This window comes from Alosa sapidissima, chromosome 16 (genome assembly GCF_018492685.1).
Source record: "Alosa sapidissima isolate fAloSap1 chromosome 16, fAloSap1.pri, whole genome shotgun sequence".
NCBI lineage: Eukaryota > Metazoa > Chordata > Actinopteri > Clupeiformes > Clupeidae > Alosa > Alosa sapidissima.
Genome location: NC_055972.1, coordinates 33584840 through 33610933, shown reverse-complemented (window position 1 = coordinate 33610933; position 26094 = coordinate 33584840). Strand labels below are relative to the sequence as shown.

At 41.0% G+C, this 26094-nt stretch overlaps 1 long non-coding RNA gene across 1 annotated transcript; it reads left to right on the top strand.

Annotated features, from left to right (window-relative positions):
* Positions 1-16265: 16265 nt before the first annotated feature.
* On the top strand, positions 16266-17416 carry LOC121685515. Its single transcript, XR_006023373.1, has 2 exons — positions 16266-16773; positions 17010-17416. It is a non-coding gene; the product is annotated as an uncharacterized LOC121685515 (long non-coding RNA).
* Positions 17417-26094: the final 8678 nt, after the last annotated feature.

Genomic DNA, 26094 nt, shown 5'->3' with positions numbered 1-26094 from the left:
TCTGGCAAAATATTGAGAAATTCATATCCTGCTTTATCTACAGCCAGGATAAATTTGGCTAGGCCTAGGTATGTCTTGTTTAGGCTACACAAGCTTGCATAAATAACCATTGACAACTTGTTATCAGTTAAGCAAGTGCATTTATTCACTCTTCATCTAGAAATTCACGTGTACTGTGTTTTCCTGCCATCCATAGCAGTTGCAGTCAGCCTGATCCTTCAGTAGCAGAGTGAAGCGGCACAGAAAATCAAGTACTGCTTGTGGAACAATGGAGACATTGAACCAGTCTATGGAGAGCTGCAAGTCACCATCTTGGTCCACTCTAGACCACCCATGCTCAACTGGGGAAGGAACTTCAGGGTTGTTCGAGGCATCTTCTCCAGATAGCACTTTAATAGTCAGCTCTGAGACAGTGTTTCCTGAGAGAATCTGAGCATGGAGGTAACTGCCAGGATTCTATGCCTTCTATGCCTATACCTAATTTCATTGATGTTGGTGATTCTGGACTTGGAGCTGTACATTAACTCCTGTAAGGCTGCATACAACTCAGGTGTCATTGTCCAGTCTGCCCCAACCTTCTGAAAGGTCTCATAGAAGTTTTCATTCTTCTGAAGAAGTTTTAGGGCTGACACTTTACCACGACCTACAAATGCACCGTGTCGCAGCCTGTGTATGCGTGTAAACGAGGCAAAGCCTGACATAACTGTGAACCCAGACCACGAGTGAGTTGTGAGATGTTTATGTAACTGGTGCGATTCTTTGTCTTGTCTTTGTCTTTTTTTTTGCACCACTGGTACCCAGGCTTATCACCAAGACATCAGTGTCATCAGACACAAGGATGACAGATTTGTGACCAGTCCTTGAAGCATGGCAAGCATGAAGTAGCATACGGGTGTCAGCCTCTTCCTGAGTGGACGACCGGTCTGCTACCTTGTGCACTCCCTGTTGGATCAGCTTGTAACACTGATCTTTGGTTGTAGTATACAGAACCTTTTCACCGAGTCTTGTTCTAGACTGTTCTTTGCCCCACTCTTTGAGCAAGAAGGTAGCAAGATTTGTTTTGTTGTTGTTGCATTGTAGGAATTTCTTCCATTGCTGAACTCTGTGCCCTGCAGTGATCTGTCTGACCTCTGTGCCTGAGTCCGCACCTCTGGCCACTCTCTCCATGTGTTTGATAGAAGCCTCATTATATACATCAAAACCAATGTCAACACAGGTGCTGTGACTTGCTTCAGCTAGCACAGTGGACAAGGCATAGTCTGCAATATCAGCAAATGTCTTGCCATTACAGTTCTGCTTCTGAACAAGTGCCATGCCATCTATTACGCAGGTGGAATTTAATGGCAATGATTCAGCAACACATGGGAACTTGAGCAGTTGCTTGGCAAGTGAAGATTTGCAAGTCTTCCTCACATTGCCATCTGGTGAAGCAAGAGCCCACGGAAGTGGTCCAAGGGGATGAGAACACCTCCTTCAGGTTGAGCTGTCTACTCTGTGCAATCAGTACCATCTGGGCAAATATTCGATTATCAGCCTTGAGGATAACTTCTTCATTCCCAGTTTTGCATGTCTTTACCTTTTCCTGCATTGAGGAGAACGTTTTCAGTTTCATCTTAGAGAGTGGTGCATGGAACTGCTTTGCAGGAGGATTACACTAAACACGCTCAGCAGAGAAGGTTCTGTAGGCATTCTCGCCAATGGTGTGATGTTGCAGAAGGTCTTCAGCAACATCTTCTGGTGCTGTACTTCCAGTAGACAAAGAAACAAGGGACTCGCCACCTGCAAATGGGTTTATCCAACTAGAATCCAACAGATCCACAGTGCTTGTAATGTGTTCTTCGTCTTTGGCAATTCTGCTTTGTCCAAGGTCCTTGTAAGAACAGTCACTTTGTTGGAGTCCTAGGGAGCTTTTCAATATAGACAGGTAAGTGCTTTTGTACTCAGCAGTAAGGTAATATCTTGAGACAGCTGCTGGGTTCAAGCTGAACCCTTTTGTGCCTCCAGCTGTCTAGCTAGGATGCAATTCATGAAGATTGGGCACTTCTGGACAAGTTTTTGATTTTTGGCAGGGTGTTTGGTATAGGCCTAAGGTTTTCAAAAATCCATGGATACAAGTTGGGGCGGCCCCCCTAGTGGCAGTTATCCATAAAATCCAAAATGGCCCCCGCCGAAAAGAGAAAAGGTTATATCTCAGCTTCCTTTAGTCTTAAATTGTTGTATAATGTATTTTCTCTATTTTGTTTGATACAAGGAATCCCATTTTGATATGTTCTTCTCATTTTAAGTCCATTCCATGTAGTATTATAGTCATATTTAGCTCATAAACTGTCAATATCTCTGAAAAAGTCACATTGAAATACTCAGGTCCCTAGACCCATATTTTTACCTCCAAGGTATGCTTTTCTTTGTTGATTGGACTGGTCACCATCACTATAGTGTGAAAAATCACATGTTGTGACCAAAAGGACCTTTTGTTGAGGCCTTAAATAAACACAACTTCAGAACTATGCCAAAGTGAAAAGTTATATTAGGCTTTTCACCATGTTAAGGATCAATATTATATTTTAGTCCAATAACACAAAAAAAAACAATTCATACTTAAACATCATGTATTATTCAAAAATGTTTGGTTTCACTCTTCATCATTACAGCCTCCCTCACACTTGCACAATGTGGTACAGCAAAGTCCAGCTCAGTGGCACTTACCAGGACCCATACAGGCTACCACACAGCTACAGTAGAGGAGTGAGCATCCCTTGCTGGCATCTAGATAGATAGATAGATACGTTATTGATCCCCAAGGGGAAATTCAAGATCTGTCTTCTGTCAAGCATCTTCCAGATCTGTCCAATATGGCACCCAGACTTTGGTTCTGTCATTCCATTCCCAACCCCACTCACTAGGGTCTGGAATCTCTGGAGTTTTGGAGAGGACTCCGTCAGACCCGTCAACCTGACTCCGCCAGATAGATTGCTTCGCATTTGCTCCGCATATCCATCTGGGAACTTTCCGTTGGAGAATGTTTGGGAAAGGGGTGAAAATACTGGTTAGCTGATTGGATACCATCTGTCTATCACCACCTATGTTGGTCGGTCCAAATCAACCAATCAGATAAATTAAGCGTTCTTCTAATGCCATCTTTTAACATACAAGTTAGATAAGTAGCTAACATTAATGTTTTAAAACTTACTATTTGTATGTGACATTAACCTCATCAATGACAATCCCCCACCAAGTTTTCATGGTAGGCTACACGTCTGAAGAAAGCATATTTCTTCTCATTAAGTAACTAAGATTCAGTGCTACCAAACACTAACTTGAATTGGCCGTGGAGGATGTCTGTGTCCTTCCTTCCTCCATAGCTACATTGCAGAGACTCCTAGCTTCCCCAGGAATACTAAAATATATTCGGATAAAACTTTAATGATAGCTATGCTCATCTCATCCGTGGAAGTCGCCATGTTGTTTAGATTGAACAGTAGCTTCTCGTTGCGTCACACCTAAACCCGCCTCAAAACCAACATTGATTGGACGTTCGTTTGGCGAACTGCTCCAAATTTTGTTTATCGGAGAGATGCCAGACTGATCTGCGAGTGAAAATCTGAAACTCGCAAGATCAGGATGGTCTCACGAGGCTAGAGAGGGACTGCTTCCAGACAAAAGCTGCAGCGTCCAGGACACGCTTTCCATACTGGAATAAGGCATAATGGGTCGGGGGGATTGAATCCAGGGATTTGAGCCCATGAGTGAAAAGAAGCTTCTGGGTTTCATTGACTGACTCGACACCGCCGTTCTTACTATACATGAGTACAGTCCAGCGTTTGAGAACTTGCATGTGCACTGATTCCAGTGTGAGGCTAGTTGGGTCTTGGGTGATCAGAATGAGGGTGCCAGTGACTTCTGGGTAAGCTGCCCACGCATTCCATGCTTTTTTTTGCCAACTTACTGATACAACGTCACATCATGTGAACGTGTGGAAGAGGGGCAGTGATTGACATTTTTGAGGTCCCAGCATTTCTGAGATGTGGTGGATTGGAATATCTTTATATGCCTTCCCTGATCCAAATCCAATCCACAGCTCTGAGAGGCCTAACTCCTGGAACAGATTGAGGGACCGAGTTGAGGGACTTGCCTAAAAGGACTTTGCTTAAACATCATGTATTTATTCAAAGATTTTTGGTTTCACTCTTCATCATTATTAGTACAGCCTCCCTCACACTTGCACAATGTGGTACAGCAAAGTCCAGCTCGGTGGCACTTACAGTTGCCCATACAGGCAACCACACAGCCACAGTTCAGGAGGAGTGAGCATCCCTTGCTGGCATCTTCCAGATCTGTCCAATATGCAGATCTGTCCACCATATTGCAATGCCTTTTGGGCACTTATCGGGCATCTATTTCGGCAGAAATGCGCGTGTGCAAGGCTTCACGACACCAATCTTGCTCCAGCGGTGAGATCACAACACATGATTGGCACGATGTCTTCACAACACACCACATTATTGGCTCAATGTATTCACAACACAGCACATTATTGGTTCAATGTATTCACATGTCAATATTTTGCCGCGGAAGGGGTGTGATTTGCGTAGACAACTGGCATATTGCCGTTACAAACTAAGCTCATGCATTTCTATGGAGGATTTTTTGAGTGCTGTGTCTCCTCATTAGAAAGTCTATGGTTTAAGTATGAATTGTTTTTTTGTGTTATTTGACTAAAATATAATATTGATCCATAACATGGTGAAAAGCCTATACTGTAACTTTTCACTGTGGCATAATTCTGAATTTGTGTTTATTTAAGGCCTCAACAATGGTCCTTTTGGTCACAACATGTGATTTTTGACACTATAGTGATAATGACCTGTCCAATCAACAAAGAAAAGCATACCTTGGAGGTAAAATATGGGTCTAGGGACCTGAGTAATATTTCAATGTGACTTTTTCAGATATTTTCAGAGATATTGACAGTTTATGAGCTAAATATGACTATGATACTAGATTTAAATGGACTTAAAATAAGAAGAACATATCAAAATTGGATTCCTTGTATCAAACAAAGTAGACAAAATACATTATACAACAATTTAAAAGTAAAGGAAGCTGAGATATAACCTTTTCTCTTTTCGGCGGGGGCCATTTTGGATTTTATGGATAACTGCCACTAGGGGGGCCACCCCAACTTGTATCCATGGATTTTTGAAAACCTTAGGCCTATACCTAACACCCTGCCAAAAATCAAAAACTTGTCCAGAAGTGCCCAATCTTCATGATTTTTCACATATTCCTTCCCACCTAGTCTGAGTGTCCCGATTGACAGGGTCAATTGGAACCCTGCCAAATGTGTTTGTTGCACTCAGCTGGGCCGAAAAGCCACCTTCACAGAGAAACATGTACAGTACAGATCTCATGTTCAATGTGGCTCATCTCTGAGTAGTAAGCAGTGAGTGACCTTGCATAATTCAGATTAAGTATAAGTATATATACACTTTTGATCCCGTGAGGGAAATTTGGTCTCTGCATTTATCCCAATCCGTGAATTAGCGAAACACACTCAGCACACAGTGAACACACAGTGATATGAAGCACACACTAATCCTGGCGCAGTGAGCTGCCTGCAACAACAGCGGCGCTCGGGGAGCAGTGAGAGGTTTGGTGCCTTGCTCAAGGGCACTTCAGCCGTGCTTACTGCAACCCTCCGGTTACAAGTCTGAAGCGCTAAACAGTAGGCCACGGCTGCCCCACGGCTTATGATAGGCAAAGGTCCAGGGGATGATTGATCGAATGCTAGCCATGTGCAATGCCCAGTTTCCTTCACGTGATGCCCTCTTAAGTACAACCTCCACCGTGTCAATACATCCAGAAGCTGGCCAGTGGACCTTGCTGAGACCTGAGATGCTGCAGGAATTCACAGAAGTACTGATGGATCTTTCTGAAGACTGTACGGTCAAGTGATTCTTCTACAGTGGTTGATGATATACCCTCACAAAAGTCTAGGGGCAGGATATCTAGGAGATCATGGGCATCAGGATGGTTCTTTGTGAGCCACTGGGGAAACTAATTCCAGACTAGCCACAGGAGGCATAGACATAATATACATAGACGCTGCATTGGCTGCTGGAAACAAGAAATGCGGCCGCCATCTTGGACCGGTCACACTTCTCGTTGCGTTGCAGCAGAAAACACAAGATGACAGCACTGTGCAGCATGTTCCTGCTCAAATCGGCGGACCATACTCGGGGGATTTACTTTTCACAAGTAAGATTTAACATTACCGTACTATTGGTTGTATTTTGTATTTTCGAACAATGTGGCCTGTATCATAACTACATGTATGACCTTTGCAGAAAATCTGTTCGGTATTGAGGTATGAATAATTTAATGCGCTGACAGCTCATTGCACCAGCCAAACAGATTACACTGAGTGGAGTGGATGACCGATTAAAGATGGTGGCTCCACGTCTCTTCAGCGCTAGTAGGGAGTAGCGGTCGATGCAGCGTCTATAGTATATTATGTCTATGACAGGAGGGCTTCATACATGATTTTGTACTTATGGCCATCCAAAACACCACTGACAGATCCCTAAGCCACAGCTCCAGATTCAGTGTATATGTCCCTTAGGCCTGCAGCCTGGATGCGCTTCCCAATCACACCCAAGAACATACAGATGTCTTGGCACAATGTTGGGAAACCTGTCTCTATGTGGCCACAGAATTTCTGTAACTTTACAGTAGAGAGCCTGATCAAAGGCAACTGACTTTGTTGCTGATGTGTAAGGAAGTCATGATTTTTTTTACTTTGAAGAAGATTCTCATGAACAGTTGCCATCTGGGTGGCCGGGGCATTGATGGTTGGCATATAGCTGACAACACTGGGAATAACATCCACAGAGTTTGATGCTAAGATGTTGTAACCTGTCCAGCTAGGGACGCTTTGATTTGTGGCAGAGTGCAGTCTGCATAGCAACCATAAGAAGATCTTCAAAGCATCAGCACAGATATCTGTCTTGACCTCAACATAGGATCTATTTGGAGGACCACACCTAGTTCCCACAGCATACACTGGCAGAGCTGGCAAAGATACAGAGAACTGTCTCTGTTTGCTCTTGGGCACATCACAAGCTGGTCTAGGCAGTTCAGGACCAAACATCCGAGGCTGCACTGCTATACCCTTGACCCAATGGGATGTTCCACGGCCTGTCAGTGTCTCTTCCAGCCTGTCAATATTGTCCCAGGCTAGGAAAATAGAGACGAGGAGTTTGATTAGTGTTGTGGCCTTGAATGATGCAATCTCTGTGAAAATGTCATAAAATGTCATTGACCATCCCTAAAGGTCATGACCTTGACCTTTTACAGTAATGGCAATGACAGAATTGGGCTTACCGCACCTTAAAACATAGGAATCCATGTCTCATTTGTTATACATATTTGTTATATGTCTCATTTGTTTTTAGATTTTCAGCTATGTCAGTGTTCTGCTTAATTTATACACATTATTTTCTCAAACGCCATGTCTGATATAAGACTGAAAATCACCCCCTCCAAATCAGATAATATGGGTAAATGATACATTTTCTGAATCCTTAGGGTCACAGGATTATAAGACAAAAGATGATTTAGGCGGAAATGGCAGGAAATTGTGTGTGATTAAAAGTTTGAAGAGCTCCAGGGTTAGCTGTACCTATCCAAAATGTCCACAAAATGATTTAAATGAAAGCTCAGAGTACCCCCTTTAAAATGATACCAAACATAACAAAATAAAATATTCCAATATGTCCAATATAGATTTTCAGATATGTCCGTGTTCTGCTTGATTTATACGCATTATTTTCTCAACCTTTGTTTTACATTATGTGTGATAACTCAAAACAGCTACTCTTGTCAGATGGCCATCATACATCATTGAAAAGCTGAGATTCCAGGCTTTCAGAAAGCCTTTGCCACTTTTTCGGTAACGACCAACCCCTCTGGCTCACGGACTATTCAGACAAAGCCGAAATTACTCATTTTGAAACATTTGTAGCCTATGGTTATATTGCTTGACAATCCCAGAGAGTAGGCTACCGCACCCCACAGTGATGGGCCTAGCGGTCTTACGCGTTCAGTGTGGGGTATAAACAAGCTGAGAATTTAGCGGTGTCACGTCTGCCTGTCACAGACGTGGGGAGCTGAAGCTTGGGATACAGTTACTACAGTAACAGTATTTTTTTTTTTACTTCTTATGGAATAATTTTTTTTTCACTTTTATAAAGGATTTGTTTGAATGCTATTGGAACAAATAGTAGTTGATTATAAAGGCAACTTTCTGTTGCAATATTCTGTGTGTTCTGGAATGCAGGTAACTTGTTAAGCCAGTGGTTCTCAAACTTTTTCTTTCATTCTCCACTTTGATCAAGGGGGCATTGACTGATGATAGTGGAGATAACGTGTTATCCCGAGGCCTTTGCAAGTCAGCATCTCCGACAGTAGTCTACCATATTAAAAATATAAGTTTTCGATGTCCCAAACGGAGAGCCATACTTTATTGTTTAAAGGATCTCTATCACCAAAATGTAGGCATGGGAACATGATGAAGTATCCAACTGTCGTGTGTTAAATTATTGTGATTACGAGCCAGTGGTTTTCAAACATTATGCGTGACTCGGACATCTAACGAAATGCAACAGACTCATATCGTCCTCGCATTCGCAAAATGAGGACATACAGACTGCTCAGATAACAGGTGTACCTCCAATTTCCAATTTCAATTCTTCAACACGGTCACCGTTAGACTAGAGGGGAGAAAGAATGGAAAAAGATCTGGGCACAGTTCTTCCAGAGCTTCGTGCCAAGTAATAAGCGTTGAGTTGAGATGTTTGTGTGAATGAAACGAAGCTTCGGTCGGACTTAACGCAAGTTTACAACCGGCAAGTCGGTCGGACTAAAAGGGGAAAAAAAAAAATATTTGGGTCGGTTCTAAATTGACAGAAGTCAGCCAAATATGAATGTAATTCTGCGGCATAAAGCAGATGTATTTGTTTATTGTACAGAAAAATAAAAATGACATGTCAAGCAGTCAATTGATATTTGCAGTCAAGAAGTAGGGCAAATTAATTTACGAAACCAAAACGTGGGTCATAGTTGTCTAAGCCTCTTGTATAGCCTGTTAAAAACGTCGCCAGATAGTATTAAATCGGCAACAACATTGTTTTCTGCAGAAGCCTACCTGCAGAAGCCTACCTGCTGTAGTGGTGGCTACAGATTAATTCTGAACAGTTATTTCTCTACTGGCTCAATTATCACACAAGACACTGTTTTGATTTGCGTAGTTGTGTTACCCCCAACACTGACAATAATGTAGACAGCGATTTCGATTTTCGTTACCACCGTGTAGTCAAGCCTTAAGCCATACCCAAGTAGCCTAAATCGAGGTAATGTTTAATTATGCATGATTTATTTTGTTATTGAGTTCGTAGGCTGGGATTACTCTCGGCAACAATTATGTAGCCTCCTTATTTTTCAGAAGGGGCTGCAGGCAGAGCGATGTACAGTGGCAGAGCGACGCACAGTGGCTGAAAGTGGTACTAAAGCTTTACGCAGCTTCACAGCTCGTAATGCGCGACTGAAGTGGTCATTTGAAAGCGATGCCCACTATAGTCAGTGTTTGTCCCCAGTACATACCTTTTCTCAGGTTTTTTTTTTTTTTTTACCTTTTTTTTTTCATGTCACCTCCAGGGCTCAGTATCAGCCACTGTATAAGAGGCAATAAAATTCAAGGTAAACACCAAGTAAATGTCTGATAATTAATTTCAATTTATTGTGCTTATATAGCGCCAAAACATTACACACGTCTCATGGCGCTTTACAGAATGTAGGCAATCAGAGAAAAAGAAAAGAGGGAGAAAAGAAAAGGAAAGAAGGAAGGAAGGAAGGCCCATGGGTAACAGGGGCGAGGAAAAACTCCCTAGAATTGGAGATATATATAGGAAGAAACCTCGAGCAGATCCACGACTCAAGGGCCTGACCCATCTGCCTAGGGTCAATACGGATAGTAAGGTCTATAAACAATGACAAATGCATATGACAGTCAGGTGTGGAGAGAAGGACATGGTGTTTAAAGCACCTGAGGTGAAGGTTACAGAAGGTGGGATGATTACGTGTCCGGTATGATAAAGCATAATCATAATTTAGTGAGAGAAAGTGCAATAGTCCGGCGTCGGAATTGTCCAGGAAAGAAAGTTGTGATGGGGCCAGTGGTGGGTCAGCAGACAGGCCAGAATCCGGGCAGAGTTGTCATAGGCAGGTGATGGGGCTGTACGGGCCAGGAATCCAGGTAGGGGGACAGTAATACAGCAGTCAAGGATGGGACTTCAGGTGGGATGGGTAAGAGGAGGGATAGTCGAAGGTCAGTAAATGTAGCCTGTGATGAGGATAGGATGTCCCTCATCTTTTTAGGACCTACAACCATGACTTCTGTTTTATCGGAGTTCAAAAGCAGGAAATTATTTGTCATCCATGTCTTTATATCTCTTATACATGTGTCAAGTTTGGCTAACGGAGTTAATTCGTCAGGTTTTACGGAGAGGTATAGTTGTGTATCGTCTGCATAAGAATGAAATTTAATGCCATGTTTCCTAATTTCAGAGCCTAGGGGAAGCATATAGAGAGAAAATAACATGGGCCCTAGTACTGAGCCTTGAGGCACCCCATATTTGACTATAGTCTGATTAATGAAAGGTAAATCACAGGTTAAACAGTACAATTGAATAGGGACTTACCAAGAGGCAAGCAACTGAAAACAGCTGGTCAATAGACCCAGACATGGACAGAGGTATAAGCTTTTCAAACAGTTTGTTCTCCTTGACCCTCCTGATGCACCTTTCAACGTGGACTCTGAGGCGGGCAATGGACTGAGTGCACAGGACATGCCCTTTGGCCATCTGGGTGTTCTTTACCAGGAAGGCAGGTCAGTAAACCTTTCGATAAGGTTGTCTACTAGAAAGCCTTTGTCCACCATAATAATTGGTTATTTCAGACAATTTAAAAATGTCCCTGTCACTCATTGAGCCAGCATACAGCGGGGAAACAAAGTTGACGGGACCATGGGGTGCGGTGCCAATCATAGCTTTGAAGTTGGTATGAGATTTATGTAAGGGATAATGTATAGAACGCCGGTCATTATCGGGAAATAGGTCCCGACAGGGCAAACCGTAGAAAATGAACACTGCAAACTCGAGTAGCGCGAGTTGGGGAGAAGTTGTCCTGCCGAATCTTTGCTGTCCACACAGACTTCACCTCTTCATCCACAGGGAAACAATGAAAACTTAGGATGGAATTATACTGCGATGAATTGGTACACTGTGGTACACAAGAGTGAAGAGAAGTCTTCTTAACTTGGTGCTGAAGTTTCAAACGTTTACCGGCTTTAATACCAAAAAGACTCATGTCAGTAGGGTACGCTGGACCGTTCACCACAGCAATTAGCGGCTAACATCGTTTAAAAGCTGAGAAAAAGCTCTTTCATGTGATGTGATACTTGTGATGTCTGTATGATGAGTAGGCTACTTCGCGAGTAGTTCAACTGAGAAGAATGGATGAATTTGGACGCACTTTTTGCCGTGCACTGTCACTTTATCCACTGCGTAAAAGACTAAATTAATTTGTGCTGTGAATGCTAAGCTTATTTTGACAGGCCATAGGCTAATAAAATACGTTATTAGTCGGACGCAAACCAGAATAATGAAAGGAGGGGGCACAAAGGCCACAGTGGCCTGTAAACCTCTGATTTTCAAAGGGGCATCACAGCCAACGCAAGGGGCATGGCCAACGTGGCCGCCGTGAAATTCCTACCCTGGTTGTGCACCTAGCAAATCTCATTCTCTTAAGACCACAGATCATGTTCTTCTGCTTCCTCTGCCCATAACTATGTCAAAATAAAAGTCCTCACTACAATAGTTCACTTTTAAATAATGTAACCATTTAAACTACTCAGCTATTTAACTGTTCAGCCATTCCAACTGTCAATTATCATACACTATGCATCCAGCCAACTATATTAAACCACCACCTAGCAACCAGCATAGCAACCACCATAACTACCCTAGCAACAGCCTAGCAACCACTTACACAGTTACAACCTAGCAACCAATAAAGCAACCAACATGATTACCCTAGCAACACCCTAGCAACCTAGCTAGGTAACATTGTTCACATAGTTAGCAGTGTTAACATTGTTAACATAACTGCTAGCAAACATTAGCTGAGTTAGCAAAGTAACATGGTTAGCATAGTTAACATGGTCAGTATGCGGCACTGTAGATTGTCGTGGAAGTTCAGGTTAATGGCTGTTCACGGGAGTTTGCAGGCAACGCCGAAAACTGCCATGAATTGTCAGAAATTGACGTGGGCCTTGCTTGGCAGTCGTCCCCCCATGACCCCCTCCTCCTAATTCTAGGGAAGGCTTTAACATGTAAATGAAAATGCTGTGAGCTATACAAATGCAAATCAGGGTAGCAGGGGGAGTGGGGCATGCTGGCATGACTGTGGCCTTTGGTCTTGCTTAAACAGTGGATGTGTTAACCACACAAATCCCAGCTCATGATGCTGGGTATGATATGTCTGTTTCCTGCAAGCTCCAATAACGTAACCTGACTTAAAAAAATCGATAGACTCGAAGTTTAGATTCAGATTTTCCCTTCACACCAACACAATGAGAATTTCAAAGGCAAATATACAAATGATTGTCTTTATCACTATCTTCATTCAACATTTTTTTATTTTTTATATAAAAACAGGGCTCCAGAGTGCGACCAATTTGGTCGCATATGCGACCTGATTTTTCAAAAGTGCGACTAAAAAAAATCGGAGGTCGCGGTGCGACCAGCTATTTGAGAGAGGAAAAAGTGTCCGCATTGAAACTCTACCTTTGGTTCAATAACAGACACATATTTGGCCAATATCGTGGTTTAAACAAATCACAGATAGTGAAGGGCGGGACCTCCCCTCTGATTGGCCGTGGCCCAGTGCCTGTGTGTAAATTTGAAAATGCGTGTGCTACAGAGAGAGAGAGAGAGAGAGGTCAGAGACCCGTCAGATAAACAGAGTGGATGTAGTTGCATTACAGTGTGGTCACATAGGCCGAGATAAATGTACCCTCTCCCCACAGCCTTTCGGCGGCTGGCAGCAGCAAACCGATCAGACGAGCCTGAGATGATGATCATCGTTGCCTACGATAGGCCTAGTGAAACTTCCCTTCACCTTCCCTTCAGTCCGAAATAATTATTCACCAGAAAAATAGTTTGAACGTAAACCCGACGTACAGGAATGCTACTTGCGCCAAATTTATAGGAGTCATTGCAGATGAAAAGATGTCTTAAAATTGCGAACAATGCATACAAGGCCTTCGCGAACGACAGAGATACAGATATCGCCGAAAAGGAGTGTGTCATTGACCGCAGTTACATGCAGGGAGTAACCCGTTTTTTTAACAGCAATATTCGTTTTGCGCGCGAGTTGTGTAAACTCATTCTGATGGCATCAATCAATTTAATCTGGTATTTGGCGCAAACCGAATATCACTGCTACATTTAAAGCCCAAATATTCCCTGCATGTATAACTGTGGTCATTGTGTACGGTGAATTGAATGGACACATTTAGATCGAGCATGGCAAGTCATTGCAATAGCCTATAATAATAGGCCTACCATTTCGTTACTGCATTAACATAGTGATGTTCTTATTGAAAATTTAAAAATACTAAAATTAAAAAGTAAATTGCATTGTGGGACTGTCAAATGATTATTGCAATCATCATTGCAAAATCACATACAAATCCCCCAGGCTACTTGGAACATCTCTTTAAATTGTGCTCAAATACATTTCTATGGAAGATGCTAGCATGGCGAGCTGGTTTAGCCAAGGCCTAAAGATCATGAAAGATAGTATGTAAGACATTGAGCCATGAGATGTGCAGTTTGAAGCCCTTAAAGATGAACTGAACTGAAATAATCAACATTGATAATGTGTTGATTATGACAATTAAAAATAAATGACACTAAAAAATGTAATTAAAAAAATCAGTGCGTAGCCTTTTTTAAGCAACACCAAAATTGCGTTTGTTAGTATTAGAACGCTGCCCGTTTCAATGACGTCACTGGCATGGTAGGACCTGAGAAGTTCTATAGGCAACAGCTGCAGCATATTATGTATACACGAAAATTAGTCATTTTAATGGCATGGGTTACACATTTGAGCCTGTGAGGGACAAGCCTGTAGTGTCTTGACTACCACTAGATGGGGGACGATCGGTTTCAGGCTCCAGCTCAACCTTCAGTAGGATCATTTGGGTGAAAATGACTGTGTGGGCGCTGCCGGAGCATGGACACTGGAATCTATCTGTTTCAAAGCAGTGGCGAAACGTAGGGAAAATGTTCGAGGAAGCCAAAGTGACGGGGAAAATATGTTTATTTATGTATGTGTTTATTTTGGGGCGTATACATTTTGTGCAATGTACAACATAGGCTACTGTAGGCCTAGCCTACAGGTCATGTAGAAAACTGGACAAGGGGCGCTTGAGACAGCAACACGCACGCTGTCTCTCTGTCTCCCTCCATCCCTCACACACACACATTGCCTACTGTACATCCTCCACACAACTGCATACTCACTCACCACCACTACATTAGGCCTATGCGAAGCTACGGTGCATACAAATAAGCTATACACGCATTGTCACGGCAATGTAAGCTAACGCAGTCTGGACTACTGGCACTCGTAACAGCAACTCACACGGGCTCTCTCTCCCTCCCTTGAAACTGTTAAAAAACTTCGTCACCCCAAGTTGACCCCAGATACACGGAGGATACACGAGTTTGCCGTTTATTTTAGGCTAACGTTAGTGGAACGTTTGCAGATTTTTACCTTGTGGATGTTGATATTGCACGAGTCTCTTGGATAGCAGCACTGCGAGTTAAACTCCCTCGCATCAACAATCTGCCCTGAGACGGTGAACAACTGGCTTCAGGGTGAGTAGAAAGGGACATTGGATTCTGTTTACAGACCCGCTGTGATTTAGTTACCAGCTAGTAAACGCATTATTATCGATCTGTGATATCGTCGGAGTCATGGTTTATACTCTCTATGGTCGGAGTGCTAGCTTGTGGAGTTTGACATAAGAGTGTTTCCAAGGTGTTTAGCTGCTAGCCCTTTCCTAGGTTGGATCGTAGTGGACCTCATCTGAGGCTACTTCGAGATATTATTCCAAAGGGGACAGATAGGCTACTGCACTTAAAACTTTAAAAGATTGAACGAACCTTCCCGGACTTTGTAATTGCGACCAGTGACTGCATTGGGTGAACGAAGCCGAAGTTGAAACTTAGGCTCCATGGCACATAGACAGTGGGCTCGCCCTTCTACGAATTGAAAAAGACTACAAGCTGCCCCACCGAGTTTGCGATAAAGTAAGCAAGAAAAGGTTTTTCAGGATATCAGGATATGTCAAGTCAATGGCATTTATTCGTCCAAAGTTACAGACCAGTTTCCATAGTGCACATCTTATCAATAGTTTGAATGCCGTGTGTGTTTCTGCTCATTGACAAAATAGCGTTCAGTATGATTCATGCCCAATTAATTTCCCCTGTTAAAGTGTTCGGCTTTGTTTCACTAGTTTGGTTTCATTTTGTATGAGATTTTGTGATGTAGGCTAGCCTATGATAAACAGCTTATGGCCAATATGTAACTCAGCTAGGCCTAATGTTAGTTTCCTCAGTCATGTCAGCTAGCCTCAGACTCATTATCTGCTATGGCTGCTAGTGCTAGTGCGGAGTAGCTTACCATGCCAGTGACGTAGCCGATTGTTGAAATCCAACATGGCGGCGCCCATGTAACAACAACAACACTTTCAACGTACAATTGTATCCTTTTTAATAAATTCAGCCATTTTAATCATTGTACCAATGAGAAGAAATAAAATACATCTGTTATATCACCTTTACTTCAAATTCCAGTTCAGTTCATCTTTAAAAGACGTGCACTGTTAATTTACTCACTGTTATTTTTATTTAATTCATCTTGAGATGTTTTAAGTTTAAATTTCAGCTCAGTGAAGCACTTAAAGCACCAACACTTCATTAAGTTACTTTTCTTGTAGAATTGTAAATCACAAGTCATAGGACAACCTATATAGGACAGTAATTAAGGAAAAAAAGTGAACCTGCTGCGGTGTTAAATGCGATGTGGTTGAAAATTTGGGTTCACCTAACTTTTGTGCTGGTGCACCTAAGAAAAAAAAGTTAGGCGCACCAGTGCAAAAAGTTAGTCTGGAGCCCTGAAAAATAGATAGGCTATTTCCCCGGTAGTAGACTATTTACATATTCCAAAACATTCTCAGTCTTTACGCCACAGCAGAGAAAACGTCACTTCTATAAAGTCCAACCGTTACGCCCCCACACCAGCAGGGGAGACACTTTTGCTACCAGGGTTCACTCGGAGACAAACCGGAGCAATGGTAAGATTTAAAGAATAGACTATGCTTTCATTCTGCTGTAGGCTATAAGGAAATAGATAGGCTACGTTAATAGATACCGATCTTAACTGTACATTTTGTTTTCACAGACTAACTTTGCCTCTTAATGGGGCCGTGACCCCCTTTTTGCTCGGAGCTGTCTGCAAGTCATTCAAGCAATTCGGTAAACTCCAGGTTGCTGTCCATAGAGGACCGGTTGGCTGCTCTGGAGTCGAAAAACTGTGAGGGAGAGACTAAGAAGAGAATACGGGATGCACAATCCCAAGCTTGCGGTAAGAATATGTTCGATTACTGCTAGCTAAGCTAAAAGTAACCTAGCCTAAAACCAAAGCTAAAAGTAGCCTAGTAGCCTTGCAAAAGAACAAGTGAGCAGAACCAGTGTAAGTTGCTTTATAAGTGTATTTTTTGAGTTGAGGGGTAAGACTTTTTTTGGTGACTATTTTCTAGGTGCATTGATAGATGTGTTGTGTCCAAACAGTACTGATTGTCTTTAATTGTTTTTTTACAGCTGCTGGAATCGTGACAGTGTGCTAGCAGAGGACGAGGGGGAACTTTGGAAGTCCGCCACCTTAGACGTCTAATGATGTCTAATGAAGACGGCGATGTTGGCTGGGTGTCTGAATGGATTGTACGATCGCCTTCCTTTCATAGCCCGGAGCTCTCTGAACTCTGTGGCACGCTGCAGTTCCGGTTAGAGGCGACTCTGAAGTACAGAGCCACGCACCATAGGCGTCTGCAAAAAGGGCCTGCCTCAGAAAGAACCACCAGTTACAGTCCCGAGGCGGCAAACAGCCAGTTCACGGAGTTGTAGCTTTTGGGCTGCTCGTGAGCTACCCATATGTTGTGGTGGCAGATCCTCGCTTTGCACATAGTTGTGTGTTTGTTTTAATAAACCTCTTTCTTTGCATAAACATGTTCCTGACAAATGTTCCTTTCCTCTATAAATTCATTCATGTCCTTGATGGTACTCAGCCAATACTGAGTAAGGATATTCAAGCCAGGCCTGGCCAGGCGCGGTTTCGCTGCATTCATATGCTAATTAGAGACATTAGCTCTCTGCAAGCTCTCCATATACGTCATAGTACGGTTCCGACAATTTGTGGCACAGACAAACGCGACATTCGCGGGTTGCAAATTGTCGGCAACTGCTGAAAATGAGGGAGATCTCCGGGCGTTTACGGGGACGAAAGTCACACTTTTCACGCAGTGGAAAAGATTAATTAAGTTAGCTAACTAGGATGGTTAACATAGTTAATATCAGACCTTACTGCCCTGTAATTGACCCTAGGCAGATCGGTCAGGCCCTTGAGTTGTAGATCTGCCTAAGGTTTCTTCCTATATGTATCTCCAATTCTAGGAGTTTTTCCTCGCCCCTGTTACCCATGGGCTCTCTTTGAATGTTTTAACACTCTGTGAAGCGCCTTGAGACATGTGTAATGTTTTGCCGTTCTATAAGTGAAAATAAATCAAATAGTGAGACTTGCCTTTATCTTAGACAGGTAGTCAGACCACATTGCTACATTGTTTGCAGTACTCATGTAGTAACCACCTGTTATTCCCAATTCCACATTAATTCCAAAGCCCCTGTTTTAGACAACGTTTCACCATGAAATGGTTTTAATCTGTACACAAAAAATGCTCTACTCAAAAACATACACAACATAGATTAGATTCAACTTCATTGTCATTGTGCAGAGTACAAGTACAGAGACAACGAAATGCAGTTTGTGTCTAAACAGAAGTGCAAAAAAAGCAGACTATAGGCAAGGTGGTGCATAAACAGTATAAGTGTATAGTAATAACAGTAACATTATAACAGTAGTAAACGTAAGTGTATGTGCAGGATGAATAGTACAAAGAGCAATAGAATATGGCTATATATGAGCACAGGCAAGGAGGCGTCGGGGGTGGTTCTCCGGGGTGCAGAGCTAGAGTTCAGTAACGGGACAGCTGCAGGGAAGAAGCATCTTTTGAACCTGCTGGTTCGGGTGCGGAGAGACACCGGTGAGGAACTGGTGATGCGTTGGGCAGTTTTCATCACCCTCTGAAATGCTTTACAGTCGGAGGCAGTACTACTGTGACACAGTTGCTGAGGATGCTCTCAATAGTGCAGTGGTAGAAGTTCACCAGGATCTGACGAGACAGGTGGACCTTCTTTAGTCTCCTCAGAAAGAAGAGACGCTGGTGAGCCTTCTTGACCAGGGTAGAGGTGTTAAGGGTCCAAGAGAGGTCCTCAAAGATGTGGACACCCAGAAACTGATGACACGCTCCACATCAGTCCTGTTGATGAGTGTGTGTGTGCTAGCTTTTGACTTCCTGAAGTCCACAATGAGCTCTTTGGTCTTCTTGGTGTTTAGAACCAGATTGTTTTTGTCATTACATATAGTACACACAGAGATGTAGAATTCATCAATATGCACCCTTGCTCACCTTTTCCTAGTCCAGTAGTCAACAGAATTCAATGCAAGATCTTAAACAATTTACAAAAATAAAACAATTTATTATCAACCCTTCAATGCACCCAGCATCACGTCTCACTAATATACACTACACAAATACACATTCAAGTAGCGCCAAATACACAATCAAGTAGTGTGTGGTGGCGTGGGGATGTCTGGGATAAGACCATGTTTTTTCAGTATGGGGGTGATGGCAGCAAGCTTGAGGGGCAAGGGGACAATGCCAGAGGCCAGTGAGGAGTTGGTGATAGTGAGAGGAGGCAGGTGATGGAGGGGGAGCAGTGGTCCATTTCATTATAGATGTTGTCAATGGATGGTCATTAACTGTGCAGCTATATATTTATTATTATTATTATTATTATTATTATTATTATTATTATGTATTGATGTGAAGGAATCCACTGTGTCGGTATGAGGAAATGGCAAAGATGGTTTCATTTCAAAATAATTTCACAAGAGGGCACTATTTCACCGCTGTAGTTGAATAAACCACTGAACGTACAGTATTAGTCATTTCCTTATCAAAGGCAAAGACCTAAACATTTTTTGTGTTAGTTTGAAACAATTATGAATCAATTAATCATAATGATGCGATGAACAAAGATTAGGTACTGCTAATACCACTAAAATCTTCAAAATGATTTCTCCTTTTTAAATTGTTTAACTCCAACAACACCATTAACTGGAATTCAACATTTAACAAAAGATAACAAAAATAGTTTGAAATACATGTCCCATACCACTCACCCACCCACCCACACACACACACACATTTAAAGAGAGACAGTATGCTGTAAATAATGAAAATAGCATTGCATGTACATTTGAAAAAATAATTATATGAATGATGTGACTGCATGTTTGTTTTTATATTTGACCCCCTCTATGTTTATTCATATATTATTGCTCATTATGAGAATATTTCTGTTGTAGTTGGAAGTGCACTACTGGAATGATCTTGTATTTCTGATTAACCAGACTGACCCTGTCCCATGTAATGTCTGCAGTATTAATGCAAAAAAATGTTTATATAATTTATTATGTTTGGCAGAATGACACAGAACAAGACGAACTGTGGCATGTTATGCACACAGATGAGGGCTATACTCATCTGCCCTTAACAGGCATAGTAGTACATCAGCAAAAGCCAATAATTTTACAATTAATAAAATTCCAATTTGCCTTCAGTGCACTTCCCATTGACATTTTCCACATTTCAACTGTGCTTTGATAAAGTTTTTTAATGCAATAGCACATCTAACAGGCTGCAGACTAGACTGGGTGTCAGTGAGCCTGCCACAGAACTATAGTACTTAATTTTTATCATCAGGTGCCTAAGGCAACAAAAGCCTGAATGTTAACATTGGCTCCATTTTCATTATCACCATATGATTATGGATTTTACTGCATTTAGCTGATAATACAACGAGGAGCTCACCTTAAAAGAATTTGCTGGAAGGTTCCATTTCTCTCTTCAAATGAAATTTCATTTGACAAACAAGTACAATTAAGCTGCACTACTTGTTCAGTGTCAGAGTCTTTTCTGATTGAACTTGGACCAATTTACTGCCACTAAATGAGTTTGAATAATTTACATTCCAAATGTCTTGGGGACATTGGGTTTTGGAGTGCTTACTGGCAGCATGGTTTTTGAAGTTGATAATGGTTTGATGCCATTCCCTCTATACCTATATGTACTTAAATGTACTTCAAAGTTATGAGGGAAAATCCCATGAACCTTTGAGTACAGTGAAGTTTACCAACATGTTGGCGATCCTGCCAGGTAAAACATGAATTCAACTTCACTTTTCAAACTGTGTGATACATGAGATATCAGTTAGTTTATTTTATTCTGCCCAGTTAATACTTTGTAGCATCACCATTACCTATGATGTTCTCCAACTCTAAATACAAATTCCCACAGTCTATTAATAGTTAGGCTACTTATTACAGTATGTCCTATCACAGCTGCAGTAGTTTCTGTAAACTGTAATCAAATGTGCCATTTTTTAAGTTTAGCAAACCCAAGATACCTCAGATGAATCAGATGATCTGGAATAAAAAAAAAAATGCTACATTTTGCATTAACGGGTGTATAAGCTTATCCTCCTTCACTTGCAGTATCTTATGATAAGAAATAATCAATTTAAAATAATTTTAATTGAACATAAACATCTTAAGATATGTAACCACCCACATTTGATACAAAGACTAAAGAGTGTAAACTACTTGTATGTCAGTGTATCAGTACATTTGATGTCTATACTCACACATACACCACACCATTCAGATAAATACAATGTACAGTATCCACCATTTTACCGTCCTTAGCTAAGGTCTTTACCTAAGATCATGAGCTTGTTGTATGCCTACTAATTGAATTTCTTTAAGGATATCCAATCTCTTTACAAATGCACCCGTTGTGGGTTTTTCTTGGAAGGAGAGCATCACTTTCTTTAACATTAGGACTTGATAACTGATGGCATGCTGATTTAAAGGACATTTACACTTTGGTGGCTTGCATTTCTAGATAATAACTAGTTTCCATTATTAAGAGCCAACATTACTACTTTTTTCCATTTTTTAAACCAACTCTGCTTTTGGAAGGTTTCATAGCTACACTCTTGATCATTTGAATAAGTGTGCATAAAAAGACAGTAAAATATACAATATTGAACAAATTACATCTAAACTCCATAAACAATATAAATTAATAATCCATATTTTGTGAGCGAGTTGTAAGAAAGTGTAAAATAAACAATTATGCATTCATACGAACACAGGATATTAATAGTAGAGTTAGTAGTAGTAGAAGTAAATGATACATCCATTAATGCAATTAAGATGGCAATGGAAAAAAGTGTCAATGTTATAATAAAGTGCTCAGTTCATCAATAGGGCTTAGATTGTTAGGGTGGTCAATGATTGATTTTAAATATTCTATTAGAATGGCACTCAGTAAGTGCCATTGGATCTGTAACAGTACTTTTTGTGCACTTCTGATAATAAACAAACCAACTAACAAACCAACAAACAGATATGGGTTAAATCATAACGTACTTTGTGGAGGTAATCATCATGTAAAGGTGGAGATCTTAAAAAGTATGGCAGTGGGATTATGAAGATGTGAGTTGTGCGTAGGTGAAACATTATGTGAATGTGAGGCACAGTGTCCTTTCCCAGGTAATGGTTATGTGTATGGTACTTAACAGATGATTTTAACCAAAGCAACTTTAAAACACATTAATAAACATAAATTGACATCAAAATTACATTTTTAAAGTAGTCATATAGCCTGAATTATAATAATAATAATAATAATAATAACAATAATAATTATTATTATAATTATAATAATACCGAAACTATTGCTAAATTAAAGAGCAGTATGTGGATCATTCCACCAATGAAGGATCACAAGAAAACAGTTACTTGCGGCACTGACATGAGATATGGCACTCCATGCCTTTATGCATGCCATAAAGCAGTCTACATTTAGGTACCCAACTATATCAGCATACATGGTCATAGAGACCTCCTTCGGTTTTGGTAAGGGAGCAAATACTATATACTATAGATCAATTTGTCATTGCTTTTAAATGCTGTACTAGCTAACACTACCCTACAACAAGATCTGCAAGCAAAACCCTTGCCTTCCAGTGTGTTATGGCACCTTGTATCAAATCCATTGCTCATACACTAACTCAAAAGGTCATCCCTTACAATTTCATCATAAACCAATTCCAGGTATCCTTCCTCCACAGGTCTAAGAACCCCATTATCTAGCTATTTTGACTACTGACATTCACAATATGTTGTAAAAGGTTGTAACAGAGACATTTCAGTTCAATTCAGAATTCTAATTTGTCCTGCATTAGGGTCAGTGAAAATGGTCTCCTTTTAAAAAGAGGTTCTTACTGCGTCTGGTTAATGTAGCACGTACAAGAGCAAATAACTTGCCTTTAGTCTCTTTTCAATGTACTTGGTACTCGGTAAGTTTAATCGACAAAAATATGAACACAAACAATTTTGATGGCTGTCTAGTTCCATATTGCTATACTGGACTTGCAGCAGTTACTACCAGCAACATCACCAGTAATGCAGGGAATGTTAACTAAGGCCTAGTTATTTGGCTCTCAAATTCTCTCAACATATTAAAATACACCTGATCAATGATCGTGGTCATCAGATGAGCTACACAATTGTTTGTAGCTCTGAAGAAACTTAACACACCTTTGAGAACTATGTAATGACACTGGATATTACACTCTATGCCAATGTGGCTGTGGTTGTGTGGAGAAGTTGAGAGGTATGAAATGGTCAGCTATTTCAGGGAAACATTTATAAACCTTTGTGCCTCATGCATTTACAGGCATTAGACTGAGGCTTTTGTTGTCAGGTATACCACTTACCATTTTTTTGTCAGGGGTTGGTGAATGCCAAATAGACTTGTAATCGGTGACCAGTAATGGAGCTAGAGAGTTTTAATAGAATGCCAGGATGAGACCATTACTAACAAGGGGGTGGCACAGAACTGCAGCAAAGACATGTCATGTTCTACTTGTAGACAAGAACAGGAAGTACAGATTTGCTAGTACTTGCAGATCTGTAGTAGACAGAAAAATAATGCATTGTGGAAAATGTTTTTTTTTTTTTACCATTATAGTGTTTGAACACATACTATCGTGGAGTTTACGAAATGCTAAGTCCTTGCCTGGAATCGTTTTCCATAGTCATGTGAAAGAAAAATTGAGCTTTCTGGTTTCGAACACTTGTGCCTAGAGGGATGTCTACACATAAAAGAGCCCCATTTCTACTACATAGTATAGTGAAGGGTCTGAAGTGTTGTGGAGCTGTTTTATTAGCAATGAAAGGATTTACAAAGTATTCAAATACAGGGGTGCCAAAAATTGTGGCACATGATTTTGTTTAGATAAGTATTTACAGTATATTTTCTCAGGATAAATTAACTTCCCTTTAAGGTTAGATCTTTACCTCCACCAAGGAAGTTATGTTTTCATTGCAGTTTGTTTATGTCTGTGTGCAGGATTACACAAAAACTACAGACCCCACTTTTCATGAAACATGGTGGAAAGGTGAGGCTTGGTCCAATGACAAACTCATAACATACAGTAAGGTGTCTCAATAAAGTTTTGCTTTCACTACTGTTGTGGTACATTATATGGCCAATAATGTAATAACGGCCAATAACGTAATCATTTTAATGTAATAAAGCCAATAATGTAATAACTTACCAATAATGTAAAAACATTTCTGCACCAATAACGTTAACTTTTTGGCTGGCTATTACGTTATCGGCCAAAAATGTAATAACTGCAGCCGATAATGTAATAATCACCTTATTGGAGGCCAAGCAGCAAAGGCATCCATAGTGTTTCTACCTTTTCTTTCTTTTATTATTGGGGGCCAAGCAGCGAAGCTGCGAAGGCACCCATTGTGTTTCTACGTTTTCCTATTATTATTATTATTCCGTCATGGAAGTCTATGGCAGCCCATAAAACCGTCTGGTATAAAGTTGTAAAATTTGGCACATAAATTAGGCACAGTCCCCTGATTAATTTCACCAAGTTTCAAGTCGGCACCTCGAGCACTCCAGCGCCACCAACAGGCCAAAGTTGGACGTGCGTTCATGCAAGTAACTTTTGACCCGTTGGCCCGATTGTCAAATATGAGGTATCGTTGGAATCCTTCGACCAAGCTGAGTTCAACGCACCCATGACGTAATTTTCTGCCATGATGGATTTTCCGCCATATTGGATTTAATCAAAAACACCTAAAAGTTTCCACAGGTCACAAAGTTTGTCCGATTGACACCAAACTTGACACACATAATCTTCAGTCCAAGCCTCAAAAAAGTTATCCCTTTTTGTCTTCAAATCTAAAACCGTTCGCCCATAACAGCCAATCAAAATTGGCGATGAAGCCACCAAACAGGAAGTGAAGTGATATCTCAGCAAAGCTTTCACGTATCAAAACCAAACTCGGTACATGGGGTCATGACCCAATTAGGAGGAGGCTCAAGAAATTTGGTAAATTTTGACCACTGTGTGGTGCTATAATCACAGGAAGTAGGCTCATATCTCAGCAATGCTTAGACATATCTAAACCAAACTTGGTACATGGACTTAAGACCCCATCCTGAGGACGCACAATACATTTGGAGTCTTTTGACCACTAGGGGGGCGCTATAATCACAGGAAGTAGGCTCATATCTCAGCAATGCTTTCACATATGGAAACCAAATTTGGTACTCTTTGGTACCAAATTTGGACTTGGGACTCAATCCTGTACACAATACATTTGGTGACCTTCGACCACTAGGGTTGCGCTAGAGATACAGGAAATTAGCTCATATCTCAGTAACGCCTTTACGTATCAAAACCAAACTTGGTATATGGACTCGGTACCCGATCCTGAGGACACACATTTGGTGTACTTTGACCACTAGGGGCGCTATAATTAGGAAGACTTTCTCGTATTGACACCAAACTTTATCTCAGGAGTTAAGTGGTTAGCTAATGATATTTGTGATTAATGATAGTTAATGATATTTTGTGAGCTCATCTAAAGTGAGGACATTTAATGCCTTGCAACACATTTACAAATGAATTATAAAGTTTACACTTGCATTTATTAATTTAGCCGACACTTTCACCCAAAGCGGCTTACACATGTCAATGAAATTAAAGGGCAAGGCTTGAACCCCCAACTTTATGGGTTACTGCTTGTTAACCCGGCTCCCTATCCACACTACCTCTGTCCAGTAGTATTACAACAGTCAATTCAAAAATATAATATAGATATGCGTGTTTACTATGAACAAACCATTTTTAACTGTGTGTAAACATGATTTACAGAATTAATGTAGGAATAATGCTTTACAAACGAAGAATACAGCATTTAATAATAGTTTACAGATGCTTAATAACAGTGTGTAGTAGAAGAAAACAGGGGTTTCTATCTGGGCCAAGGTAGTGTAGTGGATAAGGAGCTGGACTAGCATGCAGTAGCCTGAAAAGTTGAGGGTTTGATTCCTGGTTTTCACTGTTATGTCAATGGCCTTCAATTTAATTGACATGTACAGTATACGTCGCTTGTCTGCTAAATGAATGA